Source organism: Telmatherina bonti (assembly GCF_933228915.1).
Source record: "Telmatherina bonti genome assembly, chromosome: 2".
Classification (NCBI taxonomy): Eukaryota; Metazoa; Chordata; class Actinopteri; order Atheriniformes; family Telmatherinidae; genus Telmatherina; species Telmatherina bonti.
In genome coordinates, this window is record NC_136620.1 from 32,197,776 (window position 1) to 32,215,286 (window position 17,511).

At 37.4% G+C, this 17,511-nt stretch overlaps 1 long non-coding RNA gene across 1 annotated transcript in view; it reads right to left on the reverse strand.

Moving 5' to 3' along the window:
* Positions 1–1,043: 1,043 nt before the first annotated feature.
* LOC306765741 overlaps positions 1,044–17,511 on the reverse strand; it is a 33,120-nt gene continuing 16,652 nt past the window's right edge. The window contains exon 3 of the long non-coding RNA XR_013771577.1: positions 1,044–1,180. This is a non-coding gene — a long non-coding RNA (uncharacterized lncRNA). The remainder of the gene's footprint in view (positions 1,181–17,511) is intronic.

Genomic DNA, 17,511 nt, shown 5'->3' on the forward strand with positions numbered 1-17,511 from the left:
AGGCATCTCCATATGTCTCTGTTGAATGAATATGAATATAAAGTGTTTGCTTCCTTTAATAAAAAACATTTGCTCAAGAACTTATAAAGGCACGTTTGGATGTTTACCTCAGTTCATCACTTTTATGAGGTCCACATTGGCACACGGCAAAGATGCTGTTGCTCTTGTGCAATAACACTCACAATGTTCCTCTGTTTTACAATGGATAAGTTCCAAACAGAGCTGTTTTATTGAAACCAAGGGATATTTGGTTTAACTCCCCAGGTGCCGAGCCAAATTCACAAAAACACAGTACAAGACCAAATCTGGGCGAAGTTTACCTCATGCAGTAGTGATAAAATGGAAACCAGCAGGCTGAATAAAAACAGATATTAGACTATCAAAGCAAGACAGCAACTATTTAAATATATGTAGACATCTATGTTATGATTTAAATGTGTCTTTACAGCAACAATTAGAATTTGTTGCTGGCACAGCAGCTCAGCAGTGGGAAACTGAGATTTGGCACTCTTAGGATTAATGGATTTCAGTTGTACGCCATAAAGATAAATGAGGGCCACTTTCTTTTCTTCATCCCTTTTTTTCTTTTGTTGAAGTTCCTTCTCAGACAGCCAGAGAATGAAAAAACACCAGAGAAAATAAAAATCCATTTTACACGGTCTATTGTGGACAGCTGTAACTGAAAAATGACATCCATGACTCTTCCAGCCATAAGTGACTTCATCATTCATAAAAGCAGTGCAGCGACGGTCACAGTGGGACTTCATGCTTGCTGGTTTTGCCTTCCTTTTTATCCTTCTTACTTGTTTTTTTGTTAAACAGATTTGGATGACAGATGATTCAGTGCTTTTATGAAGGACAAGCTGCCAGTGCTTTGCTGAGTGTGATAAGCCCTGCCTCCCTGCATTTGTCTTAATGAGCTCATTCCACATTCACTGCAAGCTAATTACTTTCTGTAATCACCACCAGACACATTGTAGCCTATTATGAATATCATTTATGTAAGATGGTAAAATGTACTTTTGTACTTCTTTTACCTTCCTTTTTCCCCTTCCTGTCGTTTCAGAAACCCACCCATATGGCTCCGTCTTTGATGTCTTTCTGAAATCCATGTGCATGTTGGTCGTCCTGTTGTTTCATGGCAGGGACATTCCTGTGTTTCAGCATGAGGGCTTCCCAACTAAGAAACACATGGACACATTCTCAGTCTTTCAGGCATTTCATTGACGTAAATATAGCTTTCTTAATTAGTTTCAGGTAATGTTTTTTTTTTTTTTTTTTTTTTTTTTAAACAAGCTACATATATTTTTTTGTCTTCTATGTGAATGGGAGAGACAGAGGCCAACTTAAGTTCACGGAGAGTAAAGGTACCAGGGCAGCAGTTTTGGCAAGCATGAAGGGCACAGCTATCACCGACGCAGAGGATGATCTTCTGCAAGTGACATACGACACAGCTCACTACCATTTTATGGCTTCTTCAGCCATGCTTAAAGTTGAAATATGTGGAGGAGCCAGTGGGGAATATATTTTGCATAAGAAATTGAGGTCACATTCAGACTGCTGTGAATTTTATGGTTGTTCAGATTCCTCCAGCATATTTATTATACGAGTTCATGCGTAGACACACATCAGTGTTATGGAGAAAGAGAGAAAAGATTACATAAAAGTCACAATCATCTTGATTTATAGTAAAAAAAAATCTCAGTGGAAACTGTCATTTCATAAGATTCATGATTTTTTAAGGCCAACCAGTTGTTTAGGTTTACTGCTTGAATTCACAGCCCCGCCTCTAAGTTATGTTAGATATCTATTTGGAGAACAACTACAAGCATTTTTGTGACACTAATACAATGTAATGTAATATGATTTCTACTGCACCTATATCACAGTAAAAGACATGGTGCAAGAGACAGGATTGTTATTCTATCACAAGATAACTGCTGGTGACAGTAAGTAAACCAAAAACACATTCACTTGCGGTGTAAAACAAAACAAGCCCAATTCACAAGGAAAAACCACTAACCACTGTGTTGTAGATAAAATGCACAGTGCAGCATTTTGTTAGCATCATTGTTGCATTATAAATGCACAATGTGATGCTCCAGATGAAAGAGTAATGATTTGATGCCAAAGGGACACATTTAGTGAAATGGTTATTTGACTTGATCATATTTTACATACACAAATGTCCCTGGTGACCTTTAAACTGCCTTTGTTTATGCAAAGTGGATGGTAATGGTCATTCCATCTTGTGTGTTACCACAGGAGTGTATGAGAGAGATAAATTGAGGGAGATTCATCACAGAGAGGTGATATTCCACTGTGGCTGCAAGGGCAGTGCTATTATGCAGATGATTCGGTTAAATGTAGTTGGACACCAAACGGCATGTCATTAATTCTGTAATGGTTAGGGGACCCTAATGTTAGGCCCGTACTGTACAGTTCTTCAGGTCAATATATATATTCTTTTCTTCTTTAACAAAAAAGCTATTTTGTTGCCTCTCTCTCAGATTGTGTATGATTCTTATTATCAAATCTTATCTCATTTCTAATGCTAATTACCTCTGGCTCATCCTTTTATGCCACTGGGCAGCGAGTGCGGATGGCATAAATATCGTGACTCATACCTGTTTGTAATGAAAAGCTTAGCAGAGCTCCACAGTTAAATCCATTACTTCAATTACCCAATTATCTCAAATGACGGGTGATTATCAGGTATCATCATAAGTACTGCAGCGATACCACATTGAGAGTAGCTGTTTTACTGGGCCGAGTAGAGCCATGCATGTCTATACTTTGTTATGTCAACACGGAGCCATATTTCAGCCTGAATGCATGCGCGTATGTTTAGTGCTCAGCCTAATATGCCTATTTCGACAGGTCATTCCGTGCTGTGTTTCAGGAATCCTAGATGAAGCTCTCATAGTTTGAGGCAGAGGAAATAGAGCTGTTAGTGCAGGCCAGGGTCACAACCTCTCACCTGTTATATGAGAAGGCTGTGTGTGTGACATGTGAGAAGCACAGATCCCAGCTTCACATCCACTAATATGTTTGTTTTTTGTTTTTTTTTAACCTCCTCCATGTCTGTTCATACATCTAGCTTTCCTTAAGTCCAGACCTCTAAAATGTTGTGTATACAGTTTTATCAGCTTGCCATAGAAACAAAAAAACTATGCAAGTAACAGCAGGAACTATGTAGTGCTACAGTCCTCACCTCTGTCCTTTAATCAGCAATAATAACAGCCCTGGGTCTTCATGAATCTAAAGTAAGAATGTCAAAGCACTCCTGCCGTCTTGTCTCCAGGTGATCATCCATCTCCTCCTTCTCCTCCTATTTATCTTTGCCATCCGTCTGCCAGTGATGATGGACATCTCAAGCGGCTCTCCATTAATTCCCTCCAAAAATGAGAGGGTCCTTTCACAACAGTGTAACTTTAAAACTTTTAAGGTACAGGTATATGCATGTGGATACTTGTTTTTGAGACGTCGAAGGGGTCAGTGGTCGGGTCATGTGGACATATCTATGTCAAGTAAAATAGATGTCCAATGAAACGATAGCTCCTGTGTCTACTCATCATCTCCCATGAGGAATAGTGCCTTTACCCCTTTCTTCCTCCCCCACTCATACCCATTTACCCCCCTCCTCCCTTGACTGGTGGTAACACAGCCATTACTATTCTTGGCTTTAGTGTTAACCATGTCTCTGGGGAGTGGTCAAAGGGTTCTGTTACATGACACACACACACAAACACACAGGTGTCTTGAGACATTTCTATTTGATCTTCATTAAGTGCAGTAACCCTATTAGCCCAAGCTGATGAACAGCTCTGAGTACAAGTTAATGTTTCACAAGTGAAATCTCAATTAGCCAAGTTGTTGACATGAAGTTTCAGGCTGAATGCAGTTGACATGTAACTAGTATCAGCAGCCTTTATGCAGTTCAAAAACCTTTACAAGTGAAATTTTCAGTTTGGAAATCAAATTTCCAGTTAATCTGAAAAAAAGAAAACAACTGGAAAAAAAGCTGAAGCAGCTTGGTTAAGTAAATGACACAAACTACTCCTTTAACGTGTTTCTTCTCTTACGCTTTATGCATAACATCTTTAAGCCATGTCTTGCAGTTGTATTACTTATTCTGAACCTTCAACAAAACCATTTCATATAGAATTTGTTGTTGGTTGTATAATGTACCACAATAATCTTGGCAAAGTACAAACACCTTTTTTTCATGGCAGACACACAGAACAAAGAGCTGATAAGCTGTTAATAAATTGCTTCAGAAACTGAGGGAATAAATAGGTAAATAAATAAAAATAATTCGTATTGATGCTCTATTTATATCTAGTTCCAGTTAGATGCTGTTACAGTCTCATTATCAAATATTGCCACATTTAGCAGGATTTGTGCCCCAATGATCGATCAATCCATCCATCCATCCATCCATCAATCCTGACAGACAGACATGACAAATGTATTGCACCATCACTATGATAAACTTCTGTATGAGACAATATCATCTGAGTTTTGGTCACAGTTTTGTGTTGTGTGTGTGTGTGTGTGTGTGTGTGTGTGTGTGTGTGTGTGTGTGTGAGAGTGTGTCCAGCTGAAACATCCATCTTATGTAAATCCTGAAGAAAGTTTCTTGGCACGTTGCACTTTGTAACAAGGCCATTGGCTTACAGACTACTTGCTAAACTGGAGCTCAGCTAGAGTCTCAGGGAGGGTCGAAACTTCTCTGTGTGTGGCAGAAGGCAGGATGCGAGGACAAAGAACTGGTTTAGTCCTCACTGGAGCTGCTTTTAACATGTAGAAAGCTTCTCAGATCTGTATTTCTCATGCATGCACACTTTTAGTCATACTACAGGCAATGGGGTTCTGATGAATTATACATATTGTAAAGAAGAAAATGTCAAACTAGTGTAGCAACACCTTTTTACTGCTTTACAATGCACAAATAAATTGATATTAGGTCACAAAACTATGTAGTACTAATTTCAAGTATCATCATATAGCTACAGCCCTTTGTCTGAGTTCTGCGCTCCAGAAGACCATCACGATGGTGACGTTTTAGAGCAACTGTTGCAAACCAGTGGTACAACATCATGCCACTGATAGAATGTTTGCAGCCTCTGCTTAAAAAGCATAATAATATATTAGCATATAACCAGTGCTCAGAACACACTAATAAAATCCTTTATTCTAAAATGAGCATCGCTTTAGTGCTCAATATTCACTGTTCCCCAGTGTTTGTCACAATATCTAATAATTCAGTGGTTGGGGGAAAGACTGCAGTCGTTTGCTCTGCTGCGGAATGGTAATGCAGTCTTTCTAGTGGTTAATGGCCTCCTACGAGCCTGCTCCTGTTTTACTGCCCTGCCATTGGAAAGGAGGAGGGGGGAAACCTGATGATGCCTGAGGGAAAAGGAAGAAAAAAATGGCTAGAGAAAAATAGTAGTGAAAGGAGAAAGGTTTGTACAGAAAGTTTGGAATAAAGTTTTAAAGATGTAATATAAGATAGGGATTAAAGAATTAGCCTGAAAAAAAAAAAACAAATAAACAAACAAAGATGGGTATTGAGGGGCAGGTACTTTGGTATAAGACATGATGTGAGGTAAGTCAGACTCCTGCAGCAAGTTGGATTTTCTACCAGGCCGAAATCGATACAGCAACATAGTCAGTCATGAGCACAAATAAAAGAAGAAAGGCAACTCAGGCGAGACATACTTTCACATATGCAAGTGCTATTTATTTCACACGGACTGTGTGTGGTGTGTGCTCTGTGTGGCCTCCAGTGCAAGAAGGTCAACAATCAAGTTCAAGGTCACATTCACACCCATTAATCATGAACATAGCACTGAAATAAAGCTTCAGTTCTTCTTCCATCAAACAGTATTCTTTCCAGGAAAGTTGATGTTTTGTAAAATCAACATATATCCTTACCTCTTAAAACGTTTGGGCCATATTCTGGATCAATCACAGCATCATGGTGTAAAGGCAGGGTAATGTTGATGTTTTTCTAAAGTTCTTTTATTTTTCATATTCTGAATTGCCATAGAATACTATCTATCTGTCTATCTATCTATCTATCTATCTATCTATCCATCTATCCATCTATCTATCTAAATTTGAATGGATATATTTACACATATATGGTTTTTATATGCTATTAAAGTTGCTTACAGGGGAAAAAAGTGCATATTGGGACAATTTTCATATGGATAAGTGTAAAAAGAAAATACAGTAAAGCATCTCTTTCACTTGGGCTTTAATGAATGTTAACAGGAAGCTGTGGTAGTAATCCTGTACTTTATAGAGCTGAAGTCAGTTACAGGGCAGAGAGAAGAGCAGCCACATCAAAGCTCCCTCACTGCAGCTATATATAGTTTTGTTACCACACCCTGTTCTGGAGGTAGATGCGATGTATACGTACAAATACAATTTAAGTTGCTGCCTTTCATGCCTTTCTCTGTCATTCAGTGTTTTTTCTTGTAATTCTCAGACATCTTATGTCCACTTTTACTTTTTTGTTTGTTGCAGAGTCATGCAGTGTGTGATTCAGGGAAAACAAAACAGCATCCATTCTGACTGTTAGTGTAATATATCACCTCTTCCCAAATCCTGATTGTTGCTTGAATTACAATCTATATACAAAATATCCAGTGTTGTTTTGTGCAAATCAATAACTCTACACCTAATTCATTTTCTTGCATGGTGTCAGGAAAAAGTCAGGTAAGGAGGTTATTAGATGTTTTCCTCTCATACATGCAGCAAACAACAGGAAATTGTTCATGTCCGCTGGGTTCTTGCAGCTAGAAATACTTTGCTTGGATCACATGAACATGTATTGTGGTGCTCATAAACAGTCAAGTCTCTTGCTTTGGCTTGAATTCGTCTTCAGAATCAAAATGTCACAAAGTTTGTCATCTTTCTGGACAGTTTCACAAAAATAAACCTATGAAATAATTCCTCGAATATTTTCTTTCCATTTGAAGCAAGTCATATGATGGAAATGTCATCAGTGTGAACTCTGCACACACAGGTCCAGACATCAGCCAGACCTTGTATAACTTTGCTATCAGGGGAAACTCCTCACAATGTCCACTGAGAGTCATTTGGATGTATTTGTTCAAACCGGAAAGTACGGACAATAGACTTCATAAAAACTATTTTCATTTCTGAGTGAACTTATTTTTTTCCACACAATGTTTTTTTTTCCTTAGTTCTTACGTTCATCTCCTCCTGAAGAAAGTTATGTAATTGTTGCAGTTTATTTGAAAGCAGGATTATTCAAAAGGTTATAAACAGATTTTTTTTTTTTTTTTTAAGCGATCAGAACATTTTCCAGCTTAGAAGTAAACTTTTAATGAAAATCTGGCGCTGCAGCAAGTTTTTTTTTTTTCTCCCATAAGCTGGAAGAGTCTTGAATTGCGGTTTTGTTGTTTTTTTTAATGATACTTCAGTGAATTTTGAATGCATTTACAAGTAACCATGTCTGGTGTTAGGATGTTTTAACAACCGTCAACAGGAATCTTTGCTTCTTTACTTCAGACCTGCAGGAATTTCTCCCTGTGTTCACTAATATGATGATGGGCTTAATGAATGCAAGATCAAGAAAAAAAAAAAAGCGAGAAACAGACATAGATGAAAGAGAAAGAGCACTAACCACAACAGGATGCATGGATAGTGTCACAGGGATCCCTCCCATGGTGCTGTGAATGTTTTCACCATGCTGGCAGGGACTGTGTGAGAGGTCAGAGCACAGCATACACTATGGTTATTGTCCTGAAGTGGCTGACCACACTTTAGCCAGACAGATGACTTCCTGCGAGTTTGCATACCCAGTAATTAGAGGATGTTTACACAAATGCATGCAGACATTTTCTCACATATGATGTCCAACATTAAATTGCAGATTATGAATAGTTCTGTTGTCAAACAGCACAAATAAAAATGAAAGAAAAAAAAAAAAAAAAGATACATGCATGTTTCAAATGAAGATTAAGATCAAAGCTTCCAACGCTGGGTTTGTGCTGTTTGCATTCCTAAAGATAGAGCTTTAGAAATAAAAATTTACACTGCAATAAACTACAAGATTTATCACTTCTGGCACATCTTTTACATACCTTTATTGTAGCACAATGCATGAAAGACCCACACATGTAAATTCAGATCCAGATCATGAGAAAATGTTTACGCTGTTTAACTTTCATTTTGCATGGCTGCCCTTTCTTTTCCCCTTTCTTATCCCACAGAGTCAACCAGTAAAGAACGAAGATCCCTTTTTTTTTCTTCTTTTAAGGATCTTGGTTACCATGTGGTCCCCCTGCTGTCGCCTGCTGTGAGTATAAATCAACACCTTGTCAGACTCACACCATAACCACCTGTGACACAACACTCCGATAGGAGAAACGATAAAACACAATGCAAACATGAAAGATGACTATGTTTTGTTTTGCTTTTGTCTCTGCCCTTGCTTTTGTTATACGATAGACTCACCATGTGTCACTGAGTACATGTCCGAATATCAGTAAGAGAGTGAAGAGAAAATTTCTGTTTTTTAAATTTATCATATCACTGAGAAGCGCTGACACAAGTGTGCTTGTCTATGGATTGTAAACAGCAGCTGTCCCATCACTGTTCTCTTTCTTTCACACCCACACACATACAAAATAAGTGAAAAGTTGTTTAGAAAGTGAAAGAGCACCCTAAAGGTCAGTACGCTACTTACTTAGAGTGTGGGAAAATAACGCAGGAGCCAGGTTCTTGGAAAAAGTATCCCCAATTACACACTATAGCAATATTTAAAGCTGAGTTGTTTAACTAGTGAAGCCTTGTACAAAAGGCAGAAAAAAAAAAAGAAAAAAAAAAAAGAATCAAACCAAAAACACAATGTGGTGTAACACCCGGGGGACCAGCAGAGCTTGGTTTAGTTGGATAATAAAAAATAAATAAATAAATGTATTCAAATGTAAATGCACATGAAAACCACAGCTTTAAAATAATTATCCTTTGAGCCATTTAGAAACCCAAAAATGGAGAGGGGTGGGGGTGGAATTAAACAAAATATGACTGCCATCATTTCACAAAATGGAACAAAACTAGCACATCTCTCCGGTCTCTACACAAATGAGTCATTTTAGATACAGTTAGCAGTATGCAAAGCTGATAGCCACAATATGTGGCTATCAGCCACATGGGAGTTTTAGTTCCTGTTTGATTCCGCCTTAAACTGATGAAAAATGACCATGTAAACACTTAATTCCTCATGCAAATTTCTATTTGGAATTAAACTTAATTCCAATGTAAGTGGCTGGTTTATTCGCATTCGCAACTATTTAATTCCTCTGTCATGTAAACCTTCATTCCTCTTTAAGTTAATTCCGGTGGTTCTGCGCATGCTCCTTACCTTGTCTTATCCCGATAACGCACGCTGTTTTGCCTCCCGTGTTCGGTAGTCTGTAAAGTGAAGTAGTATGCTCGTGTTGAACTGCTACTTCAAACTTATAATAAAAATAGCAGTGAAACTGGTACTTATTATGTAGTTTTATTATGTAGCTTTACGACGGAAAAGACGAGAACGTGGAGCCATCTTTGTGTATTTCCGGTATACGTCATACTTCACGTGCACCCTCTGTCCAATCAGAACCCTTCCCAACCCGCCACTCCAAAGAGGAATTAGGTGAGGATGTGTTTCATGTAAACCTTCATTAAGAATTATTATTTTCTTCTAAACTCGTAGGAGAATATGTTAATTCCGAATGATTTATTTCTGAATTATTAATTCCAAATTAAAAAAACATCATGTAATCATAACCAATATTTCTCTTTTAGTGGACCCTCATGTGAGGGTTGGCAACAAAATTTGTTCTGGGACCCATTTTTCTGACAAATTCATCAGGCAAAATCTATTCTTTTCTTCTAAACAAACTCTTAATACGTTGTAAAAAAAAAAACAAAAAACTATTTTTTCAAGATTTTTCAAGATTATACTTACAATATTTCTTGACATACCTATCAAAAGGTCCTCACCTTCTACAGTTACCTACAGTTTACACAGTTGCTTGTCCAGTAAAGATAGAGTTACGAAACAGTTCCGCCTTGGGTTGAAATAATAAATAGTAAGGGAAGCCGGATCATATTGGAGACTGGTGTGTATTTTCACAGTTGAAGACAACTGCATGCTAAACTCTAATGCTCTACAGATGGCTCTACTCACAAGTAAACTGCTGGACATGGTTTTTCTCCATCTTTGCAATTTGATATGTTGAAGCCTGATCAGACGTCTGATACATCTGCTCAGAAGTGGTGGGGGGACAGACTGTATACAATAATCTGTGAGAAATTACTGGGATGATAGTCTGCATGAAATAGTATAAAGGAGTGATTTTCTAACGACTTGTGCTCCTTTCATGTTATTGTTATCATGATTTAATGTATTTTATTACTTTTTTGGGGAGTTAAAATGTGTGAGTTTGGCTATTTAATTTAGTGTTCAACAATAACTGCCTTCCATTACAGTTTCTTACTAAATAAAAGCAATGTTTCAAAAATGTTGAAATTGTACAATTGCAATTTCTTGGTATGTGTATTGAATAGTGTTTTTCTTTCCTGATTAAAAATTCATTTGAGCACACCCTCTCTCAAAGCAGATGTGACAGTTGATAACTTTATCAGATGGGTCATTGGCCATGTGAAGAGAAATATATGCTCTTTCAAGACATTGTTGTCCAAATTTTAATTGTCATTAGCTTAGGATGTATTCAGGTATTCAGAGGGCAGATTATGTTTCCCCCTTCAGTTTCCCTTCCTTTATTAAAAACAATTAAAATAGTGGATTTAGAGAATTTGTGTTTGGATTTAATGATAAGGTTATTATTCAGTACAGGGGCTAACATAGCTGGGTTGTCCAACAACTTGTGGTGTAATATACGTCATTTCCTTCTACTGGCTGTTTTGTTTTTGTCATTTTAATATCCATGCATATATATATATATATATATATATATATATATATATATACATATGTAGGACCCTTGAGCTCCCGGGACTGGTAGAGGACCAAAGCTTGAAATAAAAACCCCCTTGCCCTGACCAGAGAACATGGGAATGGTCAGTAAGAGTAAGATCTATATAAATATATGAATATACACACACATACAAAACTACTTTTTCTCATGCATTTTCCAGTAATCCTTTCGAAAACAAGTTAGTTTTTTGCCCTTTACTTGTGTTGCCTTGCTCTTTGCTGATGTGAATTTTTTCTGTCTGTGTTCAGGGCTGTCTGTTAGAGTTTGTAAGCAGTTACTATTAAGGATTAACAATAATCCTTCACCATCACAGAAACTGTTAAGATTTTTTTTTTTTTGTTGGTGAATTTACCTAAACAGCCCATTATTGTACTTTGAATGTTACTGGTATGTTTTATATTATGCTATTGTCATTTTTGCTTCTCACGCTTGTGTACCAGGTTTATCTCCTCCACATACTGTCTCCAGCTGAGCTATTTTGGAATTTGTTTTCATTTAATATAACCTGTGGTAATGCAGCTCATTCAGCATTCTCATTTTGGAAATCTGATACACTGATCACACCATTGATAATCTCCGCATAGATATTGTTGGTGGAAACATTATTATAGAATCATTTGTTAAGGATTTGCAGTGCAAGATTATTATTTGCTTTCATAATCTTCAACCTGACAGCATTTTGGGAAAACAAACAAACAAACAAACCCTGTAATTGTTACTTTTCAGCCACAAACCTGTAAGGAATGTTGATCAGAACAGGTAGGCAAAAATAGAAGAAAAAAAAAAATCTATAGACCAGACCGGTTGTTACTGGAAATGGAAATATGATTTTATAATATAAATAAAATATAATATTATATATAATCTTAATTGTTATTTATTAGCCTGATACACATATGCAACAACTGGCTGAAATATAATAAACAGTAGTCCCTGTTTGCTCATCTTAAGGAAGTGGCATCATGTTTCAATGCTGCTGTGAAATAGCTGTAGATCTTCACAAAGACTGTACATTTTCTATCAGTATTTCTGATATTTCTGATCTTTAGGCTGCAACCATCACTGTACCTGATTAGCTTTGGTTGTTGACCAAAGGATTTTTATGAAGAAGACAAAAGTTACTAAAATCTAGCATTAGCTAAAACAATGCAGCGAGGATTATTATAGTGCAAGCTATACAATTAATTATTGATCATATTGCAGATCATATTGTCACTGCAACTTTTAGCCGTGTTATCGCATATCTTATGTTTTCCTAGTATCGAGCAACCCTAAACCATAACTCTCATTAACGTGGCACAAAGATTAATGAGATAATGAGTAATGAGTCATTACTATTTTTCTTATACATGGCACATAGCTTTAGGGCGTCTTGTTAATTTCTTTGCACATTTATATTTATACACTCAGCCATGACAGCAATGAAGGATTACGATGTATAACATTACACTGTGTTTATGTAACCCTTGATTGAACAAATGAGGTCAGGTGTGGTTTCTAATTTTAAAGTAGCCTAGTGCGATGTAACTTTTTTGACCTTGAAGACATGCATTTCTGACAGATTGCACACTGACATTTATTATGTACATTTCTGGAGATGTTGTTGCCCAACAGGGTCCCGATGCTGGAAAAACTGCACGTTACAACTGATTTTCCCTTTACAAACCTTTTCTTACCACAGAAACTGGACACCATGATTGATTTGTCAAAAACAAAGCAAGAGGATATTATGGGAGAAAGAGGAAAAAAGCGAGAAAACAGAGCAAAATATAAAACAAGAGTCAACATTGGATTAACTTTTACTGCCTGGAGAGAATTCAAAGGACTGGTAGGAAGCAATTAAGGTGCATGCTAAATTAAGCTTCTACATACTCCATGAGAAGTGAGTACAAAATTACATGGCTCAAGCTCGGGGGTTCTTACAGCTTTTTCTCAACATATCAGCTGAACAGAACTTTCCTCTCATCAGGCTTATTGTGTGATTGGTTGCACATTGTGGTGGGCGTGGTTAATGTCGACAAGAATGAAGAGCAAAGTTATCACTTGCATATTTCCACTGTTGTGAGGCTGAAAACATAGTTTTAATAAACAGCTGATTGAGGTGGTGAGAAAGTGTACAAAACATGTGGCGTGTAAAGACGTGGTCATCGCTGCAGGCACAGCTTTCTGCCACAAACAACGTTTCTTGTTAAGAATGAAATAGCTGGGTCAACTGATCATTGACACATACTCTGAAGTACTCCCTGCCCCGTCGCTGATGAAGATGGATTATGAGTAAATCCTACCAAAATGTACTTTTTTCTTGACTTTTGCAGCCTCGAGAACAAAAACAAAGTTTTTACTTTTCGCAGACTAAGTAACGAGCTTTAGACATTGTTAGGACACACCTCCATGAGACAATATGTCCAAAGTTCAGTTGTGCTTCCCTAAGCAGTCTGAATTATTCACAAAAATCATGAAAAATTTGATATTTAAAGATGCAAACATTGTTAAGCACAATCTCATAGAATTAACAGTTTATAGTTTTATTGTACCTGTGCAGTGCCAACCTATGAGATTTATGCTAGTGATAAATATGAGTCTCTCTTCAGTTCTTCCGTATGGAAGCTGTGAGCAGCCATGCTTATCTATCATTCTTTTTTAATTGTTAGCTCAAGATTATGAGGATATAACAAGATTACTTTTAACTTATACTGTTGTCATGAGAAAACATACAATATTCTGTAATTTATTCTCTTTTTTTGCTTGTCTTTACTGGAAAACAAATGTTTAAAGGCGACATTGCATGCAAAAATCCAACTTATGGCTGTGGTCACCTTGGCCTGACCCTGACAAATGACCAAAGCAATACAGTCTTTTCAAATTATCTTCTACAATATCCAAAGCTGCCCAGCTGTGGTCCTTGAGGGCCACAGTCTTGCAGGTTTTCCATGTATCCCTGCTCCAACATACCTGACTCAAATTAATAAGTCATCATGCAGAACTTAGACTAATTTTCATTCTTGAAATGCTTTTGTCTTCATGGCTGTTTGATGTTGAAAAACATTAACATAAATAAAAAAAATTAAGCTAAATACATAAAGGGAAAGTAGACTTTTCTGACTTCCTAGATTCTTACATCCTTTGGCTTCCTGCAAATATCATTTATACTGCGCTACTTTTAGGCGGTTCTTATCTTTAATCTATTCTCCACATTGTTTTCCACTTTATTTAAATCTGGGAGAAGGTCAGAGAGAAACCTTTGTCATCACAATTTTATTTACTCCTCATCCTTGTCTGGGCACATTCAGTTCTCTCTTCACTTTCACATTACTTTGATAGTTAAAGGGTATCTGAAGCATCTTTATTGTGCTGCGCTTTCTACAATAGAGGTCAGAGAAATGCCATGCATCAAAATGACTGAATGCTATTATGCTTGATTGCCAGTGAAAGGTCTGTTATTTTACATGAATGTGGATAGGCACATGTAATCCCTTACTTTCTAACCTTTTATTAAAAAGAAGCCTTTCTTCAAAAGTAGTGAATCAACAAAAGTTATACTTTAATTCAGACCCCACTGATTTTCTCAGGAAAAAAAAAAAAAAAACAATTTAAATTTGATAGCTTGACAGTGTCCAATTTAGACCATTAACTTTAATTTCAAGCTTGCACACATTTTAACTTGGTCTACTGCTCTGCTCTCATTCAGCCACTAATCACTGCAGTTTTTAATAACTGTTGTTTACCGAGTTCACCAGGAGCATGCTAATCTATGCAGACACAGTTACTGTGTTGCTGTTCTTTGAATTTGGTCAGACTTTGAACTTGCGGGTCAGGCTACACTGTCTTCTCAGTGGGAATAATTTGATTTTTGAATTAGATCTTGTTGATAGAATGAGTCATGTATCTGTTCTTCCATTCATCGTATTTTTATTCTGTTTTAATAAGAAGGAAAAAAAAGGTTTCATAACAGAAACCTGATTCATTGATGTTGTTTTATGAAACACAAGTGGAGTGGACCAGTCTGTCTGGCTGCATCCTCATAGGTAGACAGACAGGAGAGACTGTATTAGTATTTAATACAGAGGGCCATTGTACAGGCAGCCCAGGACACACACGTGTGTATATCTATGTACATACACACTCTCCCCATCAACAGAAAAGCAGGCAGTCCCTCTCTGTTAGGGGTAAAACACAGAAATTAAACACTGCGTGGATGTGGTTTTTAATTTAGTGTGCTGACAGCAATCCAATGGTCCTGTGGTGACACAGGATAACTTTATGACCCTGGTGAGCACAGCCTTTGACAAGGATCAGGACAGACGCCCACTTCAGCTTGTATCTTTACAAATGTACTGTACTTAAATTCAAACATATAAGATCTGAGATACTGTTAAAGCCACTGGATAAATGATTTTATCCACTGCTTGTGGGGGCAACCAGACCATTGATCATGTGGTGAAAACTATTCTGTAGGAAAATAATGATTGTTGAAAATAAATAAAGTTTTACTCGCACTCACACAACTCTGCTTTTGGTTGTTGCGGTCTTTGTAATTGCCTGTTTGGAAACCAGTTGCTGCTTTACTGGACAATATTAATACCAGCCAGCTATGAGCGCTTTACATGGCTGAATCCATTTTGTGGATTTTTTATTTCTTTGTACTGACTATTAGTTAAGTAGCATTGACTACATAAGGCTTAGATGGGAGCTGTGCATCAGCCTAATTCTTAGTTCAAGGTCAGCTTTTTTTTAAAATGTGATTAAAATGGAAACATGTGAAGATTTATGGTTTAAAAAAGCACCTCGTATCAGATGACGCTTATCCATTACTAGCTGCTGAGTGATGAAAACAGATCTCACTTTGTGTCTTTGCTTGATACGTACTGGTGGTTTGGTGTCTTTATTATTGACTGGCTAAATCCTGTCTATAGCTGACAATATTGACATGCTGTCTGAAGGTCTCACTCCCATTTGGCCACACTTAGTCTGACCTTGGTAGAAAAACAGCTTAACAACACAGATCTCAGCGTGAGATGGATCGACAGCTTGCCTGTGTCCATCCCTCAACAGCAATAAAGTCCCTCTCTCTGCATGTTTGCAGAGACATTTGCACCTTTCCAGTGGTATGATCTGATTGTAGCTGTAGAGTCCTAGCATCACTTCACCGGTGTGTTTTGCATTAGCTTAACGGTTCAACCAGCATGGAATATTTTCCAGAGTGATTATAGATTTTGCTTATTTTTCTGAGAACATGTACAAGCCTGTAAACACAAACATGACTTCATATGGGTCAACAGAGAATGTGCCTATGTGATCCATGTGTTTTGATTTATGAATCCGACCATGTGCAGATAAATTACTTGCATTAATGGAACTTCGGAGGTGGCCTTGCTGGGATATATGTGCTATTCTAAAAGTGCTTGCTCTGTAGATTTTGGATATGTGGCTTTTCTATTGCCACATGGTGGTAGTAGCAGTGTGTGTTGATGAAAACCACATGCGACGCTGTGACTGTATAAGATTCTATGTGTGTGTGTGTATGTGTGTGTACATATATATGACTCATTGTGTGTTTTAATGAAGTCAAGCTAAGTGGATTGTGGTCTAAGCCCAGAGGACATCACATAAATGATCTCTGACAGTGAACTCCATTAATTTCAAGTAATAATGTGTTCTGAAATTAAAACTCACAGTTATGCTTGTATGTGTCCATGTTTTCAGAATGAGGACACACAGGATACAGGTCTTATGAAGTCATTTGTTGGACTGTTGAAAAGGAAACATTTGCTGCGCTGTCAGAATATCCTGAATGGATACCATGCAAGCTTCTCCACTGTGTGCAGCATTTTGGAGTGTTGTAAATCTTTGTTATTTAGGAACCACAGGGTGTGCATGCTTCCGCCTTTTAATTCGTCTGTGGCATCTGGAGCGCACAACCAGTCATACACACTCCATGCATGATTAATGGATGAGTATATCTGTGGTAAGACGTTTGTATCCAAGCTCATTGTTTGTCCTGTGGGACATGTCTGTGATTCCCACTGTACACCTGCTTACCTGTGTTGCTCTATTGTGTGCCCGTCCTCCACAGAGGCTTCAAATGGGAAAGCATGCCCAGCAACAGCCCCATTTTCCTCTGAGAAAAGGTGACATCACCATGTTTTCCAGGTGTTGATATGAGCCCATCAACACATCATGCATCAGTATGATTTTACTCATCTGATCCATGACTAAGAAAGGAACCATATATGATACACATTATTACAATAATATTTAGAAGACAGAAACACAGACAGAGAAAAATGCAGATGGTGAGTAATTATTAAATAGATTGATGTGCATTCTGATATTACAGCTCCCATAAACTGGATTGAATAATCCACTAATCTACTTGGTCTTGCTCTCGTACCTTGAGGTGCTTCTTCTCTAACTTTACAGGTATGCAGGACTTTTATCAAAACATGGATCTGAAAGTGTAAATGCACACTATTTAGTTTGTTTA